Below are 21,733 nucleotides of genomic sequence, written 5' to 3'. Positions count from 1 at the left end.
ATGGAAGGGACAGAGGGAAGCCAAAGCAGGCAGAGTGCTGTGCTGCCTGCTGGGAGCAATCCCAAAAGTCTTCTCTTGGTGGAGTCTAGCTGGTTGACCCCAACTCCCATAAAAATGGTCCGGGAGGCTGAGATGTCTGTCAGTGCAGATATATTTACTGCAGGCTGTCACCTTCTGAGCAGGCAAACCATGAGAGAATCAGAGACCCGCAGCCTCCAAGTGCATGATCTAGAGCCATGTATTTTGAAGGAAGGAAAGACTAGAGATTTCCAAGTGTATCTGTATAACATATCTGAAAAGCAATAATTGTATGCTACTGAATTCCCTGGAGTGGTGGTAACATCATCCCTTCCCTCCATGCCAAGGAAATTTAGACACAGCCCAAGGAAAAAACTGCAATTCCAGTGGAAAAAAAGGCTGAGACCTGCCAAGTCCCTGGAGCTCATAGCAGCGGAGGGGGATGGAGATGTAGCAGGTTGGGGTCTGTAGCCCAAAGGAGAGCTTCTTTTTCCGGCCCCTCCCTGTTTGGTACAAAGTGCTCTAACGTGAAGACAATGTCCAGCCTTGTTTTCCATGGTCCTGTCATGGTGGAAAAGGCTCACAAGTGCTGTCCCACAGATGAAGACACTTGCACATTAGCTGAGCAGTGGTAACCCTCCGTATACATGCTCTTAGTTATTTGAAAGGTAGATTTGGCATCTTGGCTTATAACAGGGGCTGTGAGCTGATTGGGAATAAATTATTAAATTGCTGTACCTCAACTGTGACCTTGAGTCCTCAGGAAGAAAAATCTTCATAGTTACGATCTTTGGACCATTGTAGTATGCAGATCCCAGGAGGCAGGTCTGGTGTACTCTGGCTTTTCGCTAACAGGAGCCTGAATCACAAAACCCGTTATCACAGTTGTCATTAGCCAGCAAGCATCTCTGCAAAAATACCCAGTTGAAATGGCCCAGGCAAGCTAGAAGACCCCTACCTGCATGAGAAATGTTCACGATGACGTGAATTGACTGCTCAGGACATGAGAACGTACAGCAGCTCTGCCAGTGCTGGAGAAGGGACTTCCTCTAGCAGCTCCTTTTGTAGCTCTTTATGAACGTTTTTCCATGACAATGAAAGGTGATGGATCTCAGCACTGGCTGGGAATTAACTGAATGGAGCTCTACTAACTGAAAATATAAATAAGGACAAGATAATCCATTGGGAACTTCTTTGGACTTTGGGTGTGTTTCCACTCAAAAAGATGACATGGACTGCAAGGATAGGACCACAGAACCAATTACCTGAAACAGTGACCTGCAGGTCCCGTCCTGACAGCAGTTTTATCTGGAGAGAATTCACTCGCACTACCTGCAACGGAGCAAGAAATATTCCAAAAATGGAACTTTTACATCCCCCCAAAGGTTACAAAGCACAGAGCAAATAGCATGACTCAGATACTGCCTGGAACATATAATGAGGATATTAAACTAGATCGTCATTTCATAGGTTACTTTATTTTTAATTGAAAAAAAAAAAAAAAAGAAAACACAGAAGCCAACCAACCTACATATTTGGCCTTCAGATGAAGTTTTGGTTTTACGTGACAGCCTTTTTCCCCTACTTAAAAATTTGCATAAATACTGTCAAGACAGGACACGCATGGTAAAGAATATGCAAAAGCCAGAGCTAAGCCCAGCTGCCTGCCTCTCCCACTGCGCTCTGCCAGGACAGCGGAGATCATCCGGGGCTGGTATGGGGAGCACTCCCCCCTTCTGCATGTCACTAGCGCAGGGACTTGGTCCTGCCAGCACACAGCCTTCCTTTTAGTGAGCCTTCCTTGGTTAGAAGGACCCTAAATGGAGAGCCTAGTTTCAGCTCACTCAGCCCTTTTGCTGCACAGTCACTGTGGTGGTGGAGGGGGGAGTTTTGCTAATTTTCCTGTGGGAACTGAGAAGTCATGATGTGACCTCCCCACCAGGAAGCTGCTGATGTTCCCCTGCCTGGGGGGAGAGCAGAAGCAGCGTGGAAGGGAAAGATGAGGACACTGGAAGGAAGGTGTCAACATGAGGTTGTGTTTACCCACACAAGGGCACCCTGCGTGATTTTGCAGAGATTTAATTCAGCTGGTTCAAGCTCCTGTGCAGACACTGACTTGGGGTTCAGGGAGGTTTATTTCTGCTAACAGGATTAGGAAAGGTTTAAGCTAAACCAAAAAAGAAGAATGCACACAAGCGCTTTCACAGCTTAGAAAATAAATAAATACAGAGCAAATCTGCCTTTAGACATGGCCAAAGCAACCAGGGATCCCTTCCCAGCAGCCCTCCTCACGGAGAGCATTTTATCTAATGCCATCCTCTCGGCTGCTTTTCCTGCTGCAACCCTACATTACCACCCACTCGGTATAGAAAATTGCTGCACTTTTTACACCTACATAGTGCTAAATAACTTGCATCACTCCAGAGTTTGGCCCAAGTAGCTGCACTGGCCTATGAAAAAGTGTACAAAACAGCTAAGCAAATGGTTTTTGTCCCTCTAGGATGGCAGTGGGCAGCCGAGCGTGCCTGTGCTGTGAGAGCCTGGGCAATGTGCTGCAGTAGGAAGAGCCAAAGGCAAAGCAGAGGGAGGCTCCGGCTACTACGCTACATTCAGCACAAGGAGGCTACTGCTCAAACCAGGTCCCACCAAGGCTTCCAAAATCCCTACTGATGGGAAAACACCTTTGATTTAAATAGTCCCTTTCCACTGAGGACACTTGCACAAGTTAATTGAAAGAGCATTTGCTGCCTGCCCGAGTAATACTGCTGCCATCTGTACCGAGCTCTGCGGCGGTTCACAGTTCAGCTGGAGGTACAACGTGACCGAGCAGTGAAAGCAAAGTTTACTCCATCCTCCTGCAAGGGCAGGGTGGATCTCCATCTGCAGGGTGCGGTTGCTTTGACTTGGAATTTGGTTGGGACTCGGGGGTAATAGCAGGAGTCCCGTGATGCTCACTCTCAAGAGGTGAGGATGTTGGTTTTACATTTTTTCCAAAAGGTTAGGAGTTGTGGTGAGCCTATTCATTCTGGCATGTCAGCCTGTACTATCTAGGGGGAAGAGCACCACCTTCTGAATTACCAAGTCAAATTGACTGTAGCAATCAACTTTTCCTTCTAAGTAAGTCCCCATCCAAAAAACAAACAGGCCCAACCCTGCTTAACTTATGAGATCATAGCCCAAGGCACTGCAGCTCTCTGGGACATCACCGCCTCACCCATCATCTACAAACATCAGTTGTGCAGGGATGGTATGGATCTCTCCCAAATTTTACATACACAAAGATCTCTGACCAATGACATAAGCCCACTGGAAAGTGCCTGCAGCACCTCTTCGAGGTGGTAGGTAACCAGCAGAGCCATGGAAATAAGGACAGAGCAGTGGAGTCATGGGGAACATGTACTGCGCAGAGCTCTAACCTCTCCTGGCTGGCTCCCAGTGAAAACCTCTTCCCCAAGCTGGTGTTCGTCATTCAAAGGCTGCCTTTTGTGAACCCTGTTGCACCAACACTTTGCTGCTGCTCAGCTCCACTACAAGTAGCATATTCATCTTCCCATCATCACTTCAGAGCCTATTTGCATTGTTAAATCACTAGGCGAAATTGTTTTTCCCTTGATATCTTCAAATCAAAGCTGCCTGAGCTAGAGATCTTTCTTTTGTTAAAGCATGTTACCACCCTTAATGGGTTTCTCAAGTGCATAAACTGTACCTTACAGTTCAGAAGTCACAAAGTCTTAGTGTCCTACAATTCAGGCCTGGCCCAGCGCCTCCTGAAGCAAAAGCAAAAAGTTCTCATTGAATTCTTCTTGGATCTGGCCTGTTCAGAACATTGGTTCTCTGACCTCAATGCAGAAATCTTCACCACTGCTTAAAGAAGTAACCTCATTCACCCATATCTTACATGTGATGAAACAGAGGCATGACAAGCTGCAGAGATTCATGAAAGACCAGGCTGTGAGACTGACTCTGATCTGAACTCCGGACCCAAGATGAAGACTCTTCAACCACTACCTACCACTTTCCATTAGGCACTTTGCAACAGAAAGAACCATAAAACACAGAAAGAAAAGGAGAAAAATAGCTATTAATCCTCTCCTAGCTAGGGCAAAGTGCTGTTGCCTGAAGTATGTAACTGGTACAGCTGATGACCATTTCACAAGTCTCACCATCTTGGGCGTTCTGCTTGACAGCCTGGTACCCGGGAATCAGTTCTATTCAATAGTTTTACAGGCAAAATCAAATGAAAAAAATGAGAATACGTGCACTACTTCTGCAGGCAACAAAGCTAGGAAGAGCAGACATAATATACAGCAGAGGATCATAAGTCAAAATGACCTTGATGATCTGGAGAAATTGTGTGTAGGAGGTTTAATTCAGTAAAAATCAGTGCAAGATACTACATTTGTAGAGGCATCCTTCCTCCCTGCTCAACATGGGTAAGGTCTCAACTGGTGGATTGCCTCTAGCCTCAGACTCACCCTTCAAGAAAGACATGGACAGACTGCAGAGTCCAGAGAAAAGCAGAAGGCTGGGAAACACCAACTTCAGCAACTTCATGAGCTGGAGTGTAGCTGGAGTGTTTGGGCAAGGGGAAAGCTTGTTAAGGGAAGCAAGGTGGGCATCTTAACTGTGCAAAAGACCACGCAAGAAATGGGCTGGACATCAAGGCTTCCAACCAGCCCTCCTTCAGTGGCTGTATGATAATTTCACTTTTGATTCCTGGTGCCGTTTCTGTAATAACTGTATGCTTTAGGGTTAAGAATCTTGAAATATAATTTATGGGTAAGCTAAAGGTTGAAGTTAAAAAAAAAAAAAAAAAGCTTGAAAAAAGTTTGTCTTATGTCATGATTTGGCTCATGTTGGATGAGAAGATCCAGAATTTTTGATCACCATTTGGCAGTGCTTACTTGATTCCCTAAAGGGTTTTAAAATGGCACCAACATCATATCAACCATGTTACCGCTTCGCATTGTCTATGTTTTACTGATTTGGGTATCTTGAGCCTGGTGCAGCTTTCCAACGCACCCAGACTGCACAGGGGTGTGGAGCTCCTCTCTCTATTCGATTGCCACTTAGCACCAAATTATTCCTTATTTTTCTGCAGAACCTTCTAAATCTCAGTCTGATTTGCTCTGCACTGACCTATGTAGGTCTTGCAGCACTCTTCACCTCCCAAATTTCACTCTCTGTACCCAGCAAGCATTAACATTCAGAGTAAGTTTTCCCTCCAGGTATGAGCTTGGCTTTCTTTCAGAGCAGTCTCATTTTCCTACCTTCATGCACACTTGTATTTCCTTAAAGAGCTTGAACTCCCATTAAATAGGAGAGTCTAAATGACAAACGTTAAAATATTTTTTTAACCTATTCTCATTGAGTAGGTGCCCTACTTCCCTGCACTGTCTCCAGTCTACTCAAAAAGCTGTGCCCTTACCGACACCAGCATCTCATTTTTATCCTCATTTTCAGTGCCTCGTAGACAACAGAATAAATAGCAACTTGTGTGGATCACATCTAAAACCACGTGCATAAGTTCAAAGATAATTAGCCTTTTAGTTGCTAAATGCTGTGCAAAGCACACATTTAACAGCTAAAACTGATTTTAATCTTTGCTTAATTCTTTTGCCAGAGAGTCCCATTCATAGTGAGGCAGCTGTCTAAATATCCCGGCCCCTTGGGGCAAGGAGACAAGGGAGCCTCTTGCTCTTGAGTGACCCCAGCTGGCTACTCCCCCCGGCAGCACCCAAGAGCCGCTTCCAACTCATCTAGGGGCAGAGGATGCCAGTGGGGCTGGACCCCCAAAAAGACGATTTACCTGTGAAGTGCAAAATTTCTCACTTTCTTCAGTTCAGGTAACCCTTCTTAAAGTCATAACAGAAAGTCAGCTGGCAAGAGTAGCAGAATTAAAGCAAAGTAATGACCTTATTAATGAGGAAGTGCGTGAATTTACACTCCACTGCCTTCACACTGGCTAGGCATGAAACCACCAGTCACCGCATCCTTTGGGTCACCTCTTCCCCTTGGGTCCAAAAAGCCCTCAAAGGCCAGAGGGCAACTGCAGATGGTGCAACAGTTGCAGGTTTGTTGTACCCAAAACCACAAGACTGATAATATTTTTCTTTCATAACACCTTGTCTAAGCTTTGCCACGCTATGAGCACCTGCTTGTAATTACATTTCTTAAAAGCAAGCAAATAGGATACTTTTTAATCATCTCAAACAGCCTTCTACAGAATGTGATTAGACATTAGTGCTTTCTACAGCGAGGCAGTGTACACATATCCAGAGAAAGAGATGACAGAAGGACACAACGACAACAACAACAACAAAAGAATCTGCTCTTTGCAATGGGCAGTACCCTACACCAAGGTTTGTTGACTCCAGTGTCATAATACACTCCAATATTCAGGTCGCCAAGACATTGCTGCATAACCAGATGATGACCCCAGCACACGGGATATGTGATGCACTGAGACGGGAAGGAGCTGAACTAAGGAATATGTTACTGCCTGTGGTGTGATGAGAAAATATGCTTCGCTCCTTCTCAAAAAGGCTGGTGCACTCCTCAGCTGCAGACCAAGGTTGACTATCTTTTTAGTATTAAAATGCTCATTATGTTTTTTTATTTTGGTTGACCGGTTTCTGTCTTATTGGCCCTTAGGTTCCAAAATATAGGGAGTGGCATAAAAATCGCATTAACTTCAATACGTTCCTGACATTTAATCAGGCAAGGCTTTCAGTTGCAAGCACTTGCTAGTTCTTTCCTCCCTCAGACCCTAGGTGCCCAATGTCTTCTGCAGGGAACTGAGATGAGAGCTGGGAAGCAAAGCTGCAAGAGGAGAGGACCAAGGTTGCAAGAGAGGTTCAGAAAGCAAACGGCCACCACAGGACGCCATTTGACTTTCAGACCCATGTTCAGACCGTCTAAAGTCAGTCAGCCCCCCTGCCAAATGTTTCCCATTGGGTGGCTTTCAGTGGCTCCCTACTCAGCACCGTACTTCGGTCCCAGGAACGACTCCGCAGAAACATGGGGCCGATCAGGAGAACTAAGGGCTTAGGAGGAGTTCAAATGCCCTCCAAATAGCAGGGAGTTTTATTTACCTACTCATTTACCTAAACTGTAGAGTTAGCTAATAGCCCGTACTGCACTTTGAAGCGGGTAAGCTCTAGACAGAGGAGCATTAGAACTAGTCATATGAAAGCTATCATGAAGAAAAGGCTTTTTTTTTTTCTTTTTTTTCCCCCACCAGGTTCCCTATAAACTCAGTATCTCCAGGTCTAAAAGAGTATTATCTCACACAAGAATGATAAACATCTCATCTCGAATAAAACAGCCAATTGAGCTCAGAAATAACACCGAAAAAAAGTTAGCACGACTTGCCTAGAAACTAAGATTTAAAAAAATATCAACAAATCCATTTGGGATCCTTCAGATTTGCCTCCGAGCCTTGCAGTCACCTTCATAAGAGTTCACACCCACACTGTGATTATACAAGCCCTCTTCTCTTGCAAAATCAAGCAGAAAACACAGGCTATCAAAAGGCAGGTAATAAAAAAATGAGACTGACAGCTTTACCCTCAACATTGCTACTATTCCCAACTTGAGATACCTTTTTCCAGCTTTATCATCCAGGAAATTCTACCCTTTCCCCTTCTTGAGTGAGGTTGATGGGTGCTGAGGGCCTCCTACAGCTCACCTATGGGCTCAGCACTTGCACGATACAGCTTGAGATCAGTGTCCTTGGCTGGGTGGATAAATACACAAATAAATCAAACCACAATCAAAAAACCCCTCTGGCAACCCAGGAGAAAGCTAATAGTCATTATATTCATCTGCAGGATGTGAACTTTCCCTGTCCTTACTGATTTCTCTTATTAAGCAATCATCAAGCACTGATAGGAACTTTTTTGCAGGAAACGGGAGTACAATGTGTTCATAAGAAAAACACCAATAGAGCAGGCAGCCAATATGAGCCACTTGACATTTCAGGAAATTAAGTTATACTGTGGTCCCAGCTCATAAGTTCAGCAAGACCCACAAGAGAACTTTTTGGAGACCTGCTGTGCTTTCATTTCAAATGTGATGGCCACATGGGCTAATTGAGGGCAGTAGCCCCGCGCGCTGTCATAGCCATCCTGCTGCCCTTCTCTCCCAGCAGTTCCTACACAGCTGAGAGCCTGCATGCCCCAGCCAGCTCGGTCCTTTAGATGCTGTGCGCGCTGTTCTGGGGGTGAGGAAAAAAAGAGGATTTGGAAGGTTAAAATAGTGAAAACGATAATAGAGTTTCGGAGAAATCCTCTGACATCTCTGTCAAACAGAGCTGAATGTATTTTTTGGGATGCTAAGTTCAAAGCCTGAAGCATCTCACCCCTGGATGACAGATCACTGGGGGATTGCAGGTATTGCAAGTACTAGCTGGGGAGACAGGGTCACACAATGAAGCTCACAAACTGAACAGCTTTATAGGGCGCTTTTGTCCACATCATTGCCAAGAGGGCAGAAAGGAGGAGGTTGAGCGACAGCAGTATTTGGGCGAGATGTGTGGGAGATGGAGAGACAACTATCCCGAAATGAAGGGAACAGCCACCAAGGCTGGTATTTGGTTCAACCATATTCCTGGAGGAGATCCTGCTGATGCACACAGGGACAAGTGACAGTGAGCCACCTCACACAGACACATCCTTTTCTTCACCTGAGACAAGGCTGAAGCTGGCTGGGGAAGCTGTGACCTGCCACCCATGGCCCTCTGTCCCAACAGGCTCTCACCCGCTAAGGTGGCAAGGGAAAGAGAGCTACAGCAAAGACAAAACACCCTTCCTTTGTGAGGAGGACAGAGACAGAAGGGAACCCTGGAAGCTCCCAGGGACTGTGCCCAGGCAGCCCCTCTCCGAGGGGACTGCCATGTACTCTCTGCTGGCCCAAATTTACTTTGGGAGACTAAGGGCTGTATAGGTACAAACACAATTCAGGTCCCCAAGACTCCCGGTTGCTCTCTGGGTTTTCCCATCTAAAACACTTGGACCATCTTGGAAAGCTTGCAGGATCGCAGCCAGTACTGCTACTACTCCCAGTTAAAGGTACTTCCTCTGACCATCAATCTGGCAGGCACCGAGGGTCTCCCTTTCAGCCCAATGAAGTGGTAAGTGCTTGCAGGGTATGGCCTCGGACCGATTTGGGAGTGGTATCTGTCCCACTGCCACCTCACTAATGCCCTCTGTGCACAGCCTGGCTAAGAAGGGCTTCAATACCCAGCTCAGCCTTCAATCTGCTGTGTGACACTTGGCAAGCAGACAAAACTGAGGGCTGAGGAGCTGAAAGGACCTGCCTGAGATCAGGTCAAAGGAGGACCAAGAAGCAATCACTGTCCCCCAGTCCCCATCTTTCTGGCACAGCCCTGCTCCTGAAAGAAAAGCAGTCAGGAACAAATCAAATCCAGCAAACTCCACCCAAAGAAATGTTATGAGGCTGTAAAACATTCCAGCTACAGACCAACCTAACTGAGAATCAATCAAAAATTTTGGGGGAAGGGGTATTGGGAATCCCATCATCATCCATCCCCTGTAATATCTGCTCCATCATTGCAATGGGCTCATACAGGGAAGTCACGCGAAGGTAAAACACTTAATTAAAACACTAATGCTGCAAACATTCACCTTCATGTAGGCGTGGAAACCTTCAAGTTTACTTTTTATTATACGGATGGGATCCTGCTTTTCATTGGCACAATACAAAATAGCCACAAAAATTCCACACACACAGCATCAGACCCCGCGACCAGCCTCAACACGCAGAGCGTCAGTAATAAAACACACCCCTACAGGGATTTAGCACTTTGGCTTGTACTCGGCTGGGGGACTTGGGCAGGACTTTCACTCTTCAGACATAAAAAAATAATAATATTAATTATAATCAACTCTGTCATTATTTCAACCCCCGCTCCCCCCCTTCCCTGTCAGCAAAGGGGAAAGGAGCCATGTGCTGATTCGATTGTGGGTTTTACATGAACGAGATGGGACCAACAGCGTGTGTGTGTGTGCGTGCGTGTGCACGCGTGCGTGCATCTGCTCTGGAAACCAAGCAGCAGCTTTAGAAAGGGCATCCTGGGAAGGGCCCTCAGGTGCCAAAGGAGAAATTCAAGGAAACGGTCTTTTATTAAAACAATTACAACAGCTGCTGTATGTACTTCCTTATGCAGACATGCCCCCCGTCCTCTCCATCACACACATCCCCTCTGCCACAGACACTCATGCGCAACCAGGTGACAAAGTAGCTTTCAACTTAAATCTGGGCAGAAGCCACGGCCCTTCTTTTACCAACACGCCATACGTCCCCGGTGCATTCGTCCCCCTCACACCTACCACTCCCCATGAATGCCCTGCACTGTCCCACCAGAAGAAGGTGAGCCTCGAAAGCGCAGACGCGGGGGACATCTTGTGCGGGTGCCGCAACAAGGCGTTACAGCCAAGAGGGCAGGCTGGAGAGTGCCCAGGTTGAAATGGCCAGCCAAAGCAAGGATTTCCAAGGGATTCCTGCAATTACCTCCTTTCCTATAGATTCCCTTTTCCTCCCTGTCTTTTCCAGTGAACTGAAGTGATGGTGTCCTGCAGCACCCTCTAATCGATGGTTAAGTGCGGGGTAATGCACCAAAGTTTGAGACTTAGCTCTTTGCCAAACACCTCTGTGCTTGCTCATATGCATGGAAAAATAAAACAACAACACCATCCAATTCCCCATCAAAATTTGCAAACCTGCTGCCACAACGCCTGGAAACCTTCCCCCCTGGGGTCCTGGTTAGACTCGTTGCAAAGTGCAATTCCTGATTTTCCACTACACCCTTCCATTGCATTGTCACTTTCACCTTCCAGCTCTACTCCACCCACGTGTCTGAGCTATCCCACTTTGGCCTTTTAACTGGTATCTAGTCTGGGAGCTTGACTGGGACAGTCTCCTCGATAGCTGACTGTGTATTGTCCACCAACACGGGGCAGTGATCCACATCTAAAGGCTCCAAAAAGGAATCTGTGAACATGGAATACCAAGGGGACACAGAACTGTGCTGTCTTTCATTGAAGTGCCTGCAAAGAGGCAGGAAAATGCAGACACACTGGTGTTCCTCCCTCCTCTTACACACACTCCCCCCTCCTTCCCAGTTTACCTGCAACATAAATGGAGTTTAGGAAGAGCTCAAAGCTCCAGGCAGGACCACCAAGCAGAGCCGGGCCATCCCTGGACATGCCGCATGGTGGCACACCTCTAGGATTCCCAAAGGTGGCTGCAGAGTTTAATCTGCAAATTGATCCAGATGGACAATTACTAGGAAAGACGGGGCTGAATTGTGGAGTGGGTTAGAAGGGAAGAGTACAGAGACACAATGCTGGAGCCTAATAGAAAACCCATAGCCTAAGACTGCCAGCTTTATTTTCACCTTCCGTGCTGCTGCTTATACTTTCACCTGGCCCTGCACCCTGCCATGGCCAAACAGGTACCAGATGCTGCTTTTCAGGTCTGTTAGCATGATGCCTTTGCTTTGTGCAGGTGCTGGCAACCACACTTGCATACAAAGCAGGGCAAAATCCAGCCTAGGCTGGAGAGCAATGCCCCAAGGTGATCACTGGAGGCTACATTTCAGCCTGCACACCCCACCCCGCACTGGGGCTCTGTGATGTTACAGCATATATGGCAAACACCACCTTGCTTGAGGAAGACGTTTACGTTCTTTATGCTCCGTAGCTGGTCCGTCTATGAGAATGGCCTCCTCCTGCCCCAGCAAACTCTCTGTTCAGTTGGGGTGCGACGGGAGAAGCAAGAAGGCATGTTCTAGGCAATTACCCTTGGACAGGATGCCCTCTCTCTTCACGCAGACACACTCTGTCCCTTCCAAGCAGGCTCTAGTACCAGAAAAAGAGGAACATTCTGATCAACACCCAGACTGAGTAACAAGTAATTGGGAGTTTAAGCACTTTTCTAGTTAGACTTGCTTGGGACAAACCACTGCAACTCACTATGCCTCAATTTCTCCATATGGAAACCAGAAGGATATCGGACTTTTGAAGCTCCAAAAACTCTAAAAGGGACAGGGGTTAAACAGCTGATGGTTGCTAATAAACCTCAGTAACTCCCCCCTTGCCTCAGCAGCATCTGTCTACATGCAGCTAATATCCTAGTTGGAGATCAGCCTTGGTAAAAAGAGGTCAATAAGCAGACAGAAAACCTTCTGACCTGCAAGACAGCCATTGTTCTGCCACTGGAGGCTCACAAAATGCTCAGGCACCTTTAACAACAGTGCTTCAGCTCTGAGATTTGAGGAAGGGTAAAAGCATCTGCAATGGGCTCAGCGGGATGCATAAAGGTCTCCCAGAAACGTGATACCAAGATGGGCAAAGCATCAATGTCTGTGAAATATTTCTGTAGGGGCAGAAAATTGGCTGAAGCTGTGAAAGATCTAGCTCAGCAGCTCGGTCCATTGCCCAAAATAACAGAGTGGTGGCATCCGGGATCCTCCCCCACCAAGCCCGCCAAGCAAATGCCCCAGCAATCCCAGCGTGCGTTCACCCCTGTCATCACGCTTTGCTGGGCATTAGTAGTGGACAGCACCCCACCCCGAGAAAACATGGGGCATTCTTGGCACATCGCCCTGAAGGCAAGGTCATCGGACACGATGAAGAATTCTTTGCCTGCCATATCCACAGTGGTATGCAGGGGAACACGATCCTGCCCCAAGCAAGAGCCAAGTTCGATTAGGGCTGATTGCTCCAAGGTCCCTCCTGCAAGGTTCTTTCAAAGAGGGGGTTACTGGCCACCCAGAACAAGCCCGGAGGCAAGAGCGTGAAGGCTTGTGGGGAGTTCAGCAGCACAGCCCATGAGAAAAGATGCTCTTTCTGGTCAGAAATACAGTGGAAAGTGGCACTTCTCCTGATGCCCTACTACCCAGCATGCACAAGCCACTACAAATGGACATGGCAGAACCTTCCAGACATCCCTTCCAACTTGGTGCCAACTTGGCCCTTGGAACAGAGAAACTCTGGCCTTTTCCAAAATGATCCGCCTGACACAAGGCTCAAATACTTGGCTGAGCAGACCTGGGATCCACCCTCATTCTCCTTCGGGCACCCTCTGTGGGACCTTGAATGGATCCTGTCTTCTCTACACTTCAGTTCCCCATTGAGGACAACAGCTCTTTCTCCAGAAGGCTGTGCCTAAACTCAATAACACAGAGTAGAATTCTGGTAGCATGGTGATGGCCTCATCCCACCACGACCAGCTTTGGGGCACATATCTTGTGAAGATTTCCCTCCTGTTGTTCTGCAATGGCACAGCAATGCCATCACAGATGCCTTGTGGATCTGCAGAGGCCCACAGGGCTCCAGAGGAGTCAGGAAGGCAGAGCCAGGCCAATGTACAAGGCCTCCATAGTGCTTCTGTACTTCCAATAGCCCCAGGAAGCAGGGGTGCCACCTTGACAAAGACACCCACAAAACAACTACACAAGCCCAAATTATATTTTCCCTGCGTGCAAAATGCATCTGAGTCTTATGTGCTGTCTGCCTTCTCCCTGTGATGGAAACCCACCCTGCTCCAGCCAGGGAACAACAAAGCAAACTCCAGAGGCAGCAAACATTAAGAAAACCCTGTCCTAGAGCCTCCCCCTACCACCATCTGTTTTGCAAATGCAACAAACTAAACTAAACAACCCCCTGGTAGCTAAATTCCTTGCATCTCAGGAAGTACATACATCGCTGTGCCAAAATAAACAATCTGATGGCTAGTTTACATCAAAAAAGTGCACTAATTTCATCGTAAGCAAAGGAACAACAAATTGGTTCAAAGCCTGCCACAGTACACTCTGTGGAAACATCACCCAGCTGGAACAGGAGTTAAATAACCATAGTGGGACCTTCAATGTACACTCAGCCCTTACCTTCAAAACAGCTAAGGAAGTACAAACGTAGCCTTCCTACAGCTGTCACAGAGGTTATACACCAACCAGCTTCCAACTGTCACTGCAGGTTTAGTGGTGGTGCACTGCAACGGTGCAAGGATCGTCCAGTTGAGACAAGTAAAAGGGATTATGTGGCATTGTTGGTTGTCTGGGTGGGAGAGTTGGTTATGGGCCGGGTAAGACCTCTATCAGGTGCAGGAAGCCACTGCAACGCAGTGTCTGTGTGCCCATTCATGGCAACATGACAACACAGTGACGGAGAAAAAAAAAAAAAAAAAGAAGTGAAGAAAGCAGTTCTTTCCTATGGAGCTTCCTTTTTCCTTGGGATGATGCACAACCACTGAATATGTCCAACAACTCAACCCAAAATTGATCCTCAGCCAGAGCAGACCACCAGCCTTAGAGCAGGAGAGGAGAAAAGCAAATCCCCCATTTCCACACAAGTCTGTGAGCTGGCATGCCTTTGGCTCTGATGATTCCTGACCAGGAGGGCCATCTCCTTCGGGAAGAGTCTTAGAGCCATAGCTCCGGCCGGAGTCTCAGCTTTGGCTGGATGCAGGCTGAGGACAACCCCGCTCAGACTGGGCCAGAAATGCCGCCTGGAGTTTGGCTTCAGGGGCTCGGGATTGGAGGTCCACTTTTTTAGTACGTCAGCTACAAAATTCAGCTCTTTATAAGGATGTGCTTCAATGCGTCCTAAATGAATTCAGATGAATACCCAACCTTACACTGAGAGTACTCAGATAGACTTTTCCAGCAGCTGAGGAGCAGACTCTAATAAAACCTGTGCAATATTCCCAAAGAGGCAGCACTGTGCAGCCTAAACTCAGCAGCTCCTGCCAAAGCCCAAAGCTGGGAGATTTATGCAGGTCACTCATTAACTGGCCCTAGTACCAACTTCTTTTAAAGTCATCCATGCTCATGGCATGTTTCAATTATCAGGATCCATAAAAAAGAGGCTGTTCGATCCAGACTATAAAAGGGCTGCAACCTAAAAGCATGTCCCAGAGCGTTAGCTCACCCATGTCACTGCCAGGAGGAGTACAAAAGGTGCCTCCCACAGAGCAGAAGCGGGCTGCTGGGTGGCTTTCCCCCTACGGATCAGTACGGCGCTTTTCAAAAGCTGCTAAAAACAAAACAACAACAAAAAACCCCCAAAAAACCAAAACCAAAACCGAAAAAGCCCTCCCTATAATCACTTCAAAGCACATTGATTTGGAATCAAAATGCAGAGAATGGATTATTCTCCCCTGCAGAGACCCATGCAAACCCACGCGGCACCCCAGTGCTAGTGCAGAGACTTGGGAAACGGTCTGAATCCCAAGGGCCTTGCTAAGTATCACAGACAATTCTCTTCGGTACCAGTTACAGCAAAGGCATCAGGGAAGATGACACTAAAGAAGGGTGATGGCGGGGGTGGGGGGTGGGGTAGGAAAAGAAAAAAGAAGGGAAAAAAAAAAAGGTTTGTTCCTCCTATTATGTGCTCCTGTAGGTGGCATACTGCAGAGAGCAACTGAATTAAGCAAATGCATTCCAGTGTTTTATATGTATTGATTATTTGACAGTCTCCTGTTAAATCAGTAGCTTTAAAAGCTCTTATGTAAATGCCATAGCTGAAATACATAGAGCTCGAGTTTGTATATGATCTATGCTGGCGCAAATCAAAAAAAAAAGTCCACAGATAAAAACAGAATTAGAGTGGATACAATGAGTACACAAAAATACTCAAAGCAGCTTATGGATTTAATGCATTCTGCTGATAGTGGTGGAGGGGAGGCTGCTTGTTTATTTAATCCAGAGAGTTTTGGGGCATACAGAAAAAGAGAAGTAGGTAAGGCTAAACCTAGATCCCACTGCAATTTGAGGAGGTTTGCCTATCAGTTTCTAAGGCTTGGAGCACTTGCTTCTGAAGGCAAAGTTCAGATGAATATTGCCCAGGTGGCTCTGTACAGTCCCCACTTCGCTAATCTTCATGCTGGAGCAGTCAACAAATTGGCAAAACTAGTTTGGAGGGCAGTCAGGGGAGGGATGGAAGCAGCACACGGTTGCCTTGGAGTTATCCAGGGTTATCTACACATCATGCTGTACGCTCCCCGCTTCTCATAATTAGAGTGTCTAGACAGGAGATGATGCTGGTGAAGCAGCAAGTAAAAAGGTTTTGCAGAGTTTTTCAGAGGAGCCCAGCTACAGCAGTGATTACAACAGAACGACAGACGCAAGACTCGCAGAACCCAGCTGAGATTAGAGACAATTCTGACCTGCGTAAAGGTCCTTTCATAACCCTTCACATCCTGAAAAAGCTGCTGAATCAGAGCACTGATGGCTCATGCACTCAGGAGGGCTCATCAGAGTTTTTGAACCAGCCTCAGACTGGAGGTTTCTACAAATGTAATTGCAGCTGTGTCTCAGCTTCATCCAGATGCTGGCATTTAGCAGCTTCAACTTGTGTAAACCAGCTTCACTCCGCTGAAGTCAACAACAATTGACACCAGCTGAGAATCTGGCTCTCGGTGTGGTTTAAATATAGTCTAAAGAAAGAGAACTTACAGAAGGATTGCCCAGTTCCTCATGTCCATTTCCCCCTTGGGGTAGGGCTGAATAAGATGATTTTCTTTCTTTTTAATTTAGCTCCAGTTATTTTTAACAGCAGCATTATGAGCTCACATTTATTACAGCACCTTCCATCCTCCAGGAGCCAGGCTGCCTTTCAGGCTTCACCAGGAATCACGGAGAGAGATGGACACGGAGCTCTGCACAGTACCGGGATGGAGCCACCTCTGGATGCAACACAGCAGATGCTCAGCGCGCACAGAAGCCTGGCCACAAAGGCAACAAATCATCGAGGGGACTAAAACAATTCAGCTTCAGCATTGCAAGAGCAAGCTCCAGCCATTTCCGCAAGAAATCAATCCAAGCAGCAGTTTCAAATCCTCCCTTGAGCTGGCCAGGAGATGGACACGATGTTTTTACAGCCATGCAGGGTGTCACGATCACACGCTGCGGCCCTACACGCACAACACGAGGCCAGATTACCACACGTACTGCTGGGGAAAGGCAAACATGAGTGACCTTTGAGAAAGGAAGAGTAGCGGGATGACTCCTACCGTGACAAACCAGGGCTCTGTTGGCGTTCTTCCACCTCTTTAGCTCAAACATCCCTGCAAAGCCAAGGGATATGGCTCTGAAGCCAGCTACATGGCAATGTCCATGTGCAGCATTACCAGGCTATGATTCTCCAAAATTTTAGCCATGCTCAGTGATGCCTACATTGATTGCTAACCAAGGTGTGGGAGAGGTGTCATCGATGCTGGTGTCAGGAGAGAGAGATTTTCTTGAGAAAGCTCAAACAACAACATCCCTGTTGTGGATCAGGTGGGATAGCTGCCAACTCTTTTCCAATACGAGGGGGGAAACTGGGAAAGTAGAACAGGAAAAATAAGTTGTCTCATGGACTTAAATCTGTGCAGTTATGCTAGAGGTAGAGTGACACCAAGTTTTGTCAACAATAGTATGATGCATTTTTTCTGGGCTCAGACAAGGAAACTAGGGCCCACTGAGATCCTGCCATATGGGAACTGCTCGGAAACGGCATCCTCCAGACAGTTCCCCCTCAAGCCACCACAGAGCAATGGAAACGCAGCAAATAAAAGCTGCAGCCACCACCCAAATGCTCCATCAAAGACATGAACTCTGGCCTCTTAAAAAAAAAAAAGAAAAAAGAGAGAGAGAGAAAAAGAAAACCAACACAAACAAAAAAACACATCCATTAATGAAAAATAAAGCACAAGGCAAGGGGTGATGAAAACAAATAAAACTAAGGCTGTAAAATGCCTGGTATGTAAGATGTGTTGAAACTTGCTGCTGACAGCAGTTTGAGCAGACATTCACATGCAGCCATTCATAAGATGCACAGTAATTACCTTCTCCGGGAGGCTGTGTTATGATGATTTCTTTAAGCAGAACACAATATCTCTAGCAACAGGATATAATTACAGGAAAGGATATGCCTCTTAACCTCCTTCCACCCCCCCAGCCAGCTTAGGGAGAGGGAGCTGGGAGCTCTTTGGGGAGGGTAAAAGTAGTTTACCCTGTGCTACGGCACTCGTTACCTAGAGCCAAGCACGCTTTTGATGAGAGATTGCGGTGGCATTGTTCTCGCAGGAACCCGACCTCTCTCCCTCTCGGCTTAGGGTGGAAACACCCCCAGCACTGCGGGACTTTGACAGAGCTGGCAGTGGCCACTGGGCCACCGGGGGAGTTCGGCACAGCCAGCCTGCTCTGGGCCGACACCTCAGTGGTAAATAAATGAATACCAAAAATAAACAGGCAAGGAAATGACTCAGAACTGGAAGATGCTGGCAGCGCTGCGAGGCAGCAGGACTTCCCATCTCCAGAGCGGGACCTTGCTGGTCCCAAATAGCCCACTGCAGAGGCCCTCTGGAGAGCTAGCATGCCCTAGAGAAAAGCCTAAGGCTCCCAGATAAGGACTGGCACCATGCCCAGCATGGGTCATGGTGTCCCCAGGGGACGGATGCCACCTCCTGGCGATTACCTGGCCCACTTGCAGCAGCCAAAGTGCCAGAGTTGGTCCTCCCAACTCAGCTCCCTGGCGCCAGGTATTCTGCTCCACTTCCACAGCCCTCCTGCAGTGAGGCGCAGGAGATCCTACTGCTGCAGCTGTTGGATTAATTCACGTAAAGTCCATAAGTAGAGAAAAATGGAGGCAATGACAAAGCCCTAACAGCTGTGTGCTCAGCCAAGGGACACGGTCTCTCCCACTGCCTCCGTCCGCTCCCATTACTCACTTCTCCAGTTTTCTCTGGGATGGTGAAGTGGCCGACGGTGGTCAGTGAGATTTCCTGCACTGGGAAGCAGCTCAGTGTGGTGAAGTCCCATTTGCAGAACAGCAGGTAGGAGGCTGTGAGCACCATGACTTGCTCCTTCTAATTATTTCAGGTATCAGTCCTAGGGGGAAAAGCAGAGAGTTAACTCCTGGCCTCGTGCCTCCCACCCCAAGCCAAAAATGCAGTGCTGCATCTGACCCAAGGCTCTGCTGTTTCTAGCCCACACACTGATTATCTGAAAATCAAAATAGCAGCTCAACCTTCCTTTTCCAAAAGCATACAGAGTAGCAGTGCTCAGTGGCTTGGACTGTCCATGCCAGATATTGAGAGCAGAGAGTCTGGGAGGTTTTCAAAGCCCTTTTTCAAGATCCAGGCAGGTTTACTTCCCATTCTAGGGTAGAGGATTGGGGTTTTTTTTATAGATGAGAGACTGGAAAGCTTCTTCCTAATATGAAGCAACTAAAATTAAAGAATAACCAGCATTTTCCTCGTTCGTCTGGAAATTGCATTACAACTGAGAGTCAGCTTGGTGCAAGTTTGCAAGCTGTGATATCAGTAGGAGAATTTCCCTTCCCATTTACAAAAGGAAATTAATTTTGTATCCACCGGATGGCAGTGTAGGGAGAGCAATCATATTAGTTGTAGTATTATTATTCTCCTTCTAAGCCTCTCAGAAGTGATTGCAGACACAGCAATTCATTGCTTATTAAGATCTCCCTACATTACGACCCGGGAAAAAAAAATCTAGGTCTCATTAATAAACCGTCTTCTAGGATCTCTATAAGGCAGGCTCTGATTAGCCAAGATCATTCAATAAATAATTTGGCTTGTCTAACAAAAAGACATGATTGACTGGCAGGGAGTGTGCTTTAAATAGTTCACTCTTTAAAATAAAAACAAAGACTTCAGATAGAAATACAAATAGTAAAAGGGCAATATTTAGAATTAAACAGAATTGAATCAGGCTGGCAGCTGACAGTATACACAAAGTTCACTTCGGAGTTCAGACTCTGCAGGACTGAATTATTTTAAGTCTGAAATGGCCACATTTTCTCCAGTTTCAGTTGTCAAAACATTTCAATGAGAAGGAAAGTCTATTCTACTCTCAGACAAGGCAGGACAGTAGTTCTCGATTGCAAAGAGCAAGTTTTTGTTTCCTGCATAGCATAAAGCTTTAAATAATAAAGTTGAATGTTAAAATCCAGGTAAATAATACTATTGAAATTCATCGTATCATCAAGATGATTGCCCCAGGGTAATAAGTGGTGGAAAATTATCAGAAAACAAAACTTGAGAAGCCAAGCCACAGGCCACCCTAGTGCCACTAGAGGGCAATAGCAAACAAGCGGAAAAAAAAAAAAAAAAAAAAACAACAACAAAAAAACACCGAACCCAAACTCGAGGCGAGAAGCTGATTGCGAGGAACCGATAAAAAATGGTCAAGTTGTCTTTACCGGGGCAGGAGGCGCGGCTCCCCGGTGAGCGCCGCTCCCGGGTTCGTCTCTCCCGACCCCGCCGGCAGCAGGCAGGTAGCGCCTGCCCTCGGCTCCGGGTTTGGGGTCCTCTGGGTTAGTCAGTGGAAAATATTCACAGACGGTTTTTGGTCTAGGAAAGAGCCACAGGTAAAAGAAGTACTTTTAATGGCATGTGTTTAAGCATCGTCAGATAGGTGGTCGGATGCCACACTGAACAGATGATTGATCCAACATAACACGTCATTCAATTCCAGACGTTGCAGAGAGTGAGAAAGGGAGATGGAGAGACTTCAGCAGCCTGATCTATTTGGCTTACCGAAAGGAAGATTTGGAGGTGATTTGATCTAAATCTATTAACATTTCTCAGTGGGGGACTGTGAGAGACGCTAAAAGGCTCCAAGAACCTAACAGACAAAACCGTAACTAGATCCAGAAGCTCAAAGTAAAAGCTGGATAAAATCAAACTGGAAATAATATGAGCATTTAAAAATTAAAACTTGCAGTAATGCCAGTAGTTAATCACTTGAACAAATCGTGTAGGGGAGAGTTTTATTCTCCACCCTTGGAGCTCTTCAAACAAGATTTTCTGTCTTCCTAAAATATGCGCTGTAGCTTAACAGTGAATTATTAGCCTTGATGCAGACATCACGGGTACAGGTCTTGTCTGAATGAGGCAGAAGGTGAGACTAGATTAGCAGCATGGTCTCTTCTTGTAATTACAGCCTACAAATACCAAGGCTCTTGTCGCAGACAATTGTCTTTCCGCTGTAGGGGCTGACTCCCACCTTCGCAAACTCACTGTGTCAACGCAGCAATGACAGCAGCTCCAAGGACTCTAACGCACAGGGAGCAGAGGTGGCTTTTGGCTACTGGGCCAGTTTCTGTTGCCCAGTCATTACCTGTCTCTTCAAACAAAAAGGGCGTGAGCCTAAAAAAACCTGTTCTCTACACCAAACTGTCCAAGGCCAACAGCGGGGTCATTCTGTACACCAGCTGGGGTACTGGTTCCTGGGCTGTGAGAAAAGCCCAGGAAGTTGGGAAGAGAATTGGACAGGAACTGATATGTGAGAGTGATGGAGAAGAGGTGTGGGCCAGTTTCAGTGTTCTGAGCCTCCAGAGATGTTAGTCACGCAGAAGTCATGTAGCACAGAAAGTAACGTCTGCAGTGCCCACCCTTTTCTTTCCCAGTCCTGGGCCACAGGGAGATCTTCAGCGAAGGAACAGGAATTTATAGTGGATACAGCTCCTTGGGAGTTGCATGTTGCACAGACAGACAGAGACCTGTGACTCAAGCATCCAAAAGCACCGTACCACTGAAACACCCCCTGCCTCAGCCCAGCCCTCGTGTGCTGCAGGACAGACAACACCAACGTAAACAAAAGCTCAGCCTTTCCCACCGGAGACACAGAGCAGTGCTATCCCAGCTGCAAACTGTTCCAACCTAACCAAATGTCAGTGCTTTA

At 46.9% G+C, this 21,733-nt stretch overlaps 1 long non-coding RNA gene across 1 annotated transcript; it reads right to left on the bottom strand.

The window, feature by feature from the left end:
• Positions 1-994: 994 nt before the first annotated feature.
• Positions 995-20,389, bottom strand: LOC134517632 (uncharacterized). The gene is made up of 4 exons (XR_010071694.1): positions 20,250-20,389; positions 18,757-18,916; positions 1,284-1,350; positions 995-1,169 (listed from the first exon to the last, which is right to left on the bottom strand). It is a non-coding gene; the product is annotated as an uncharacterized LOC134517632 (long non-coding RNA).
• Between the last annotated feature and the right edge of the window lie 1,344 nt (positions 20,390-21,733).

This window comes from Chroicocephalus ridibundus, chromosome 6 (genome assembly GCF_963924245.1).
Source record: "Chroicocephalus ridibundus chromosome 6, bChrRid1.1, whole genome shotgun sequence".
NCBI classification, from domain to species: Eukaryota; Metazoa; Chordata; class Aves; order Charadriiformes; family Laridae; genus Chroicocephalus; species Chroicocephalus ridibundus.
The sequence above is the reverse complement of the archived record's forward strand: the minus strand, read 5'-3'. Positions and strand labels throughout refer to the sequence as shown.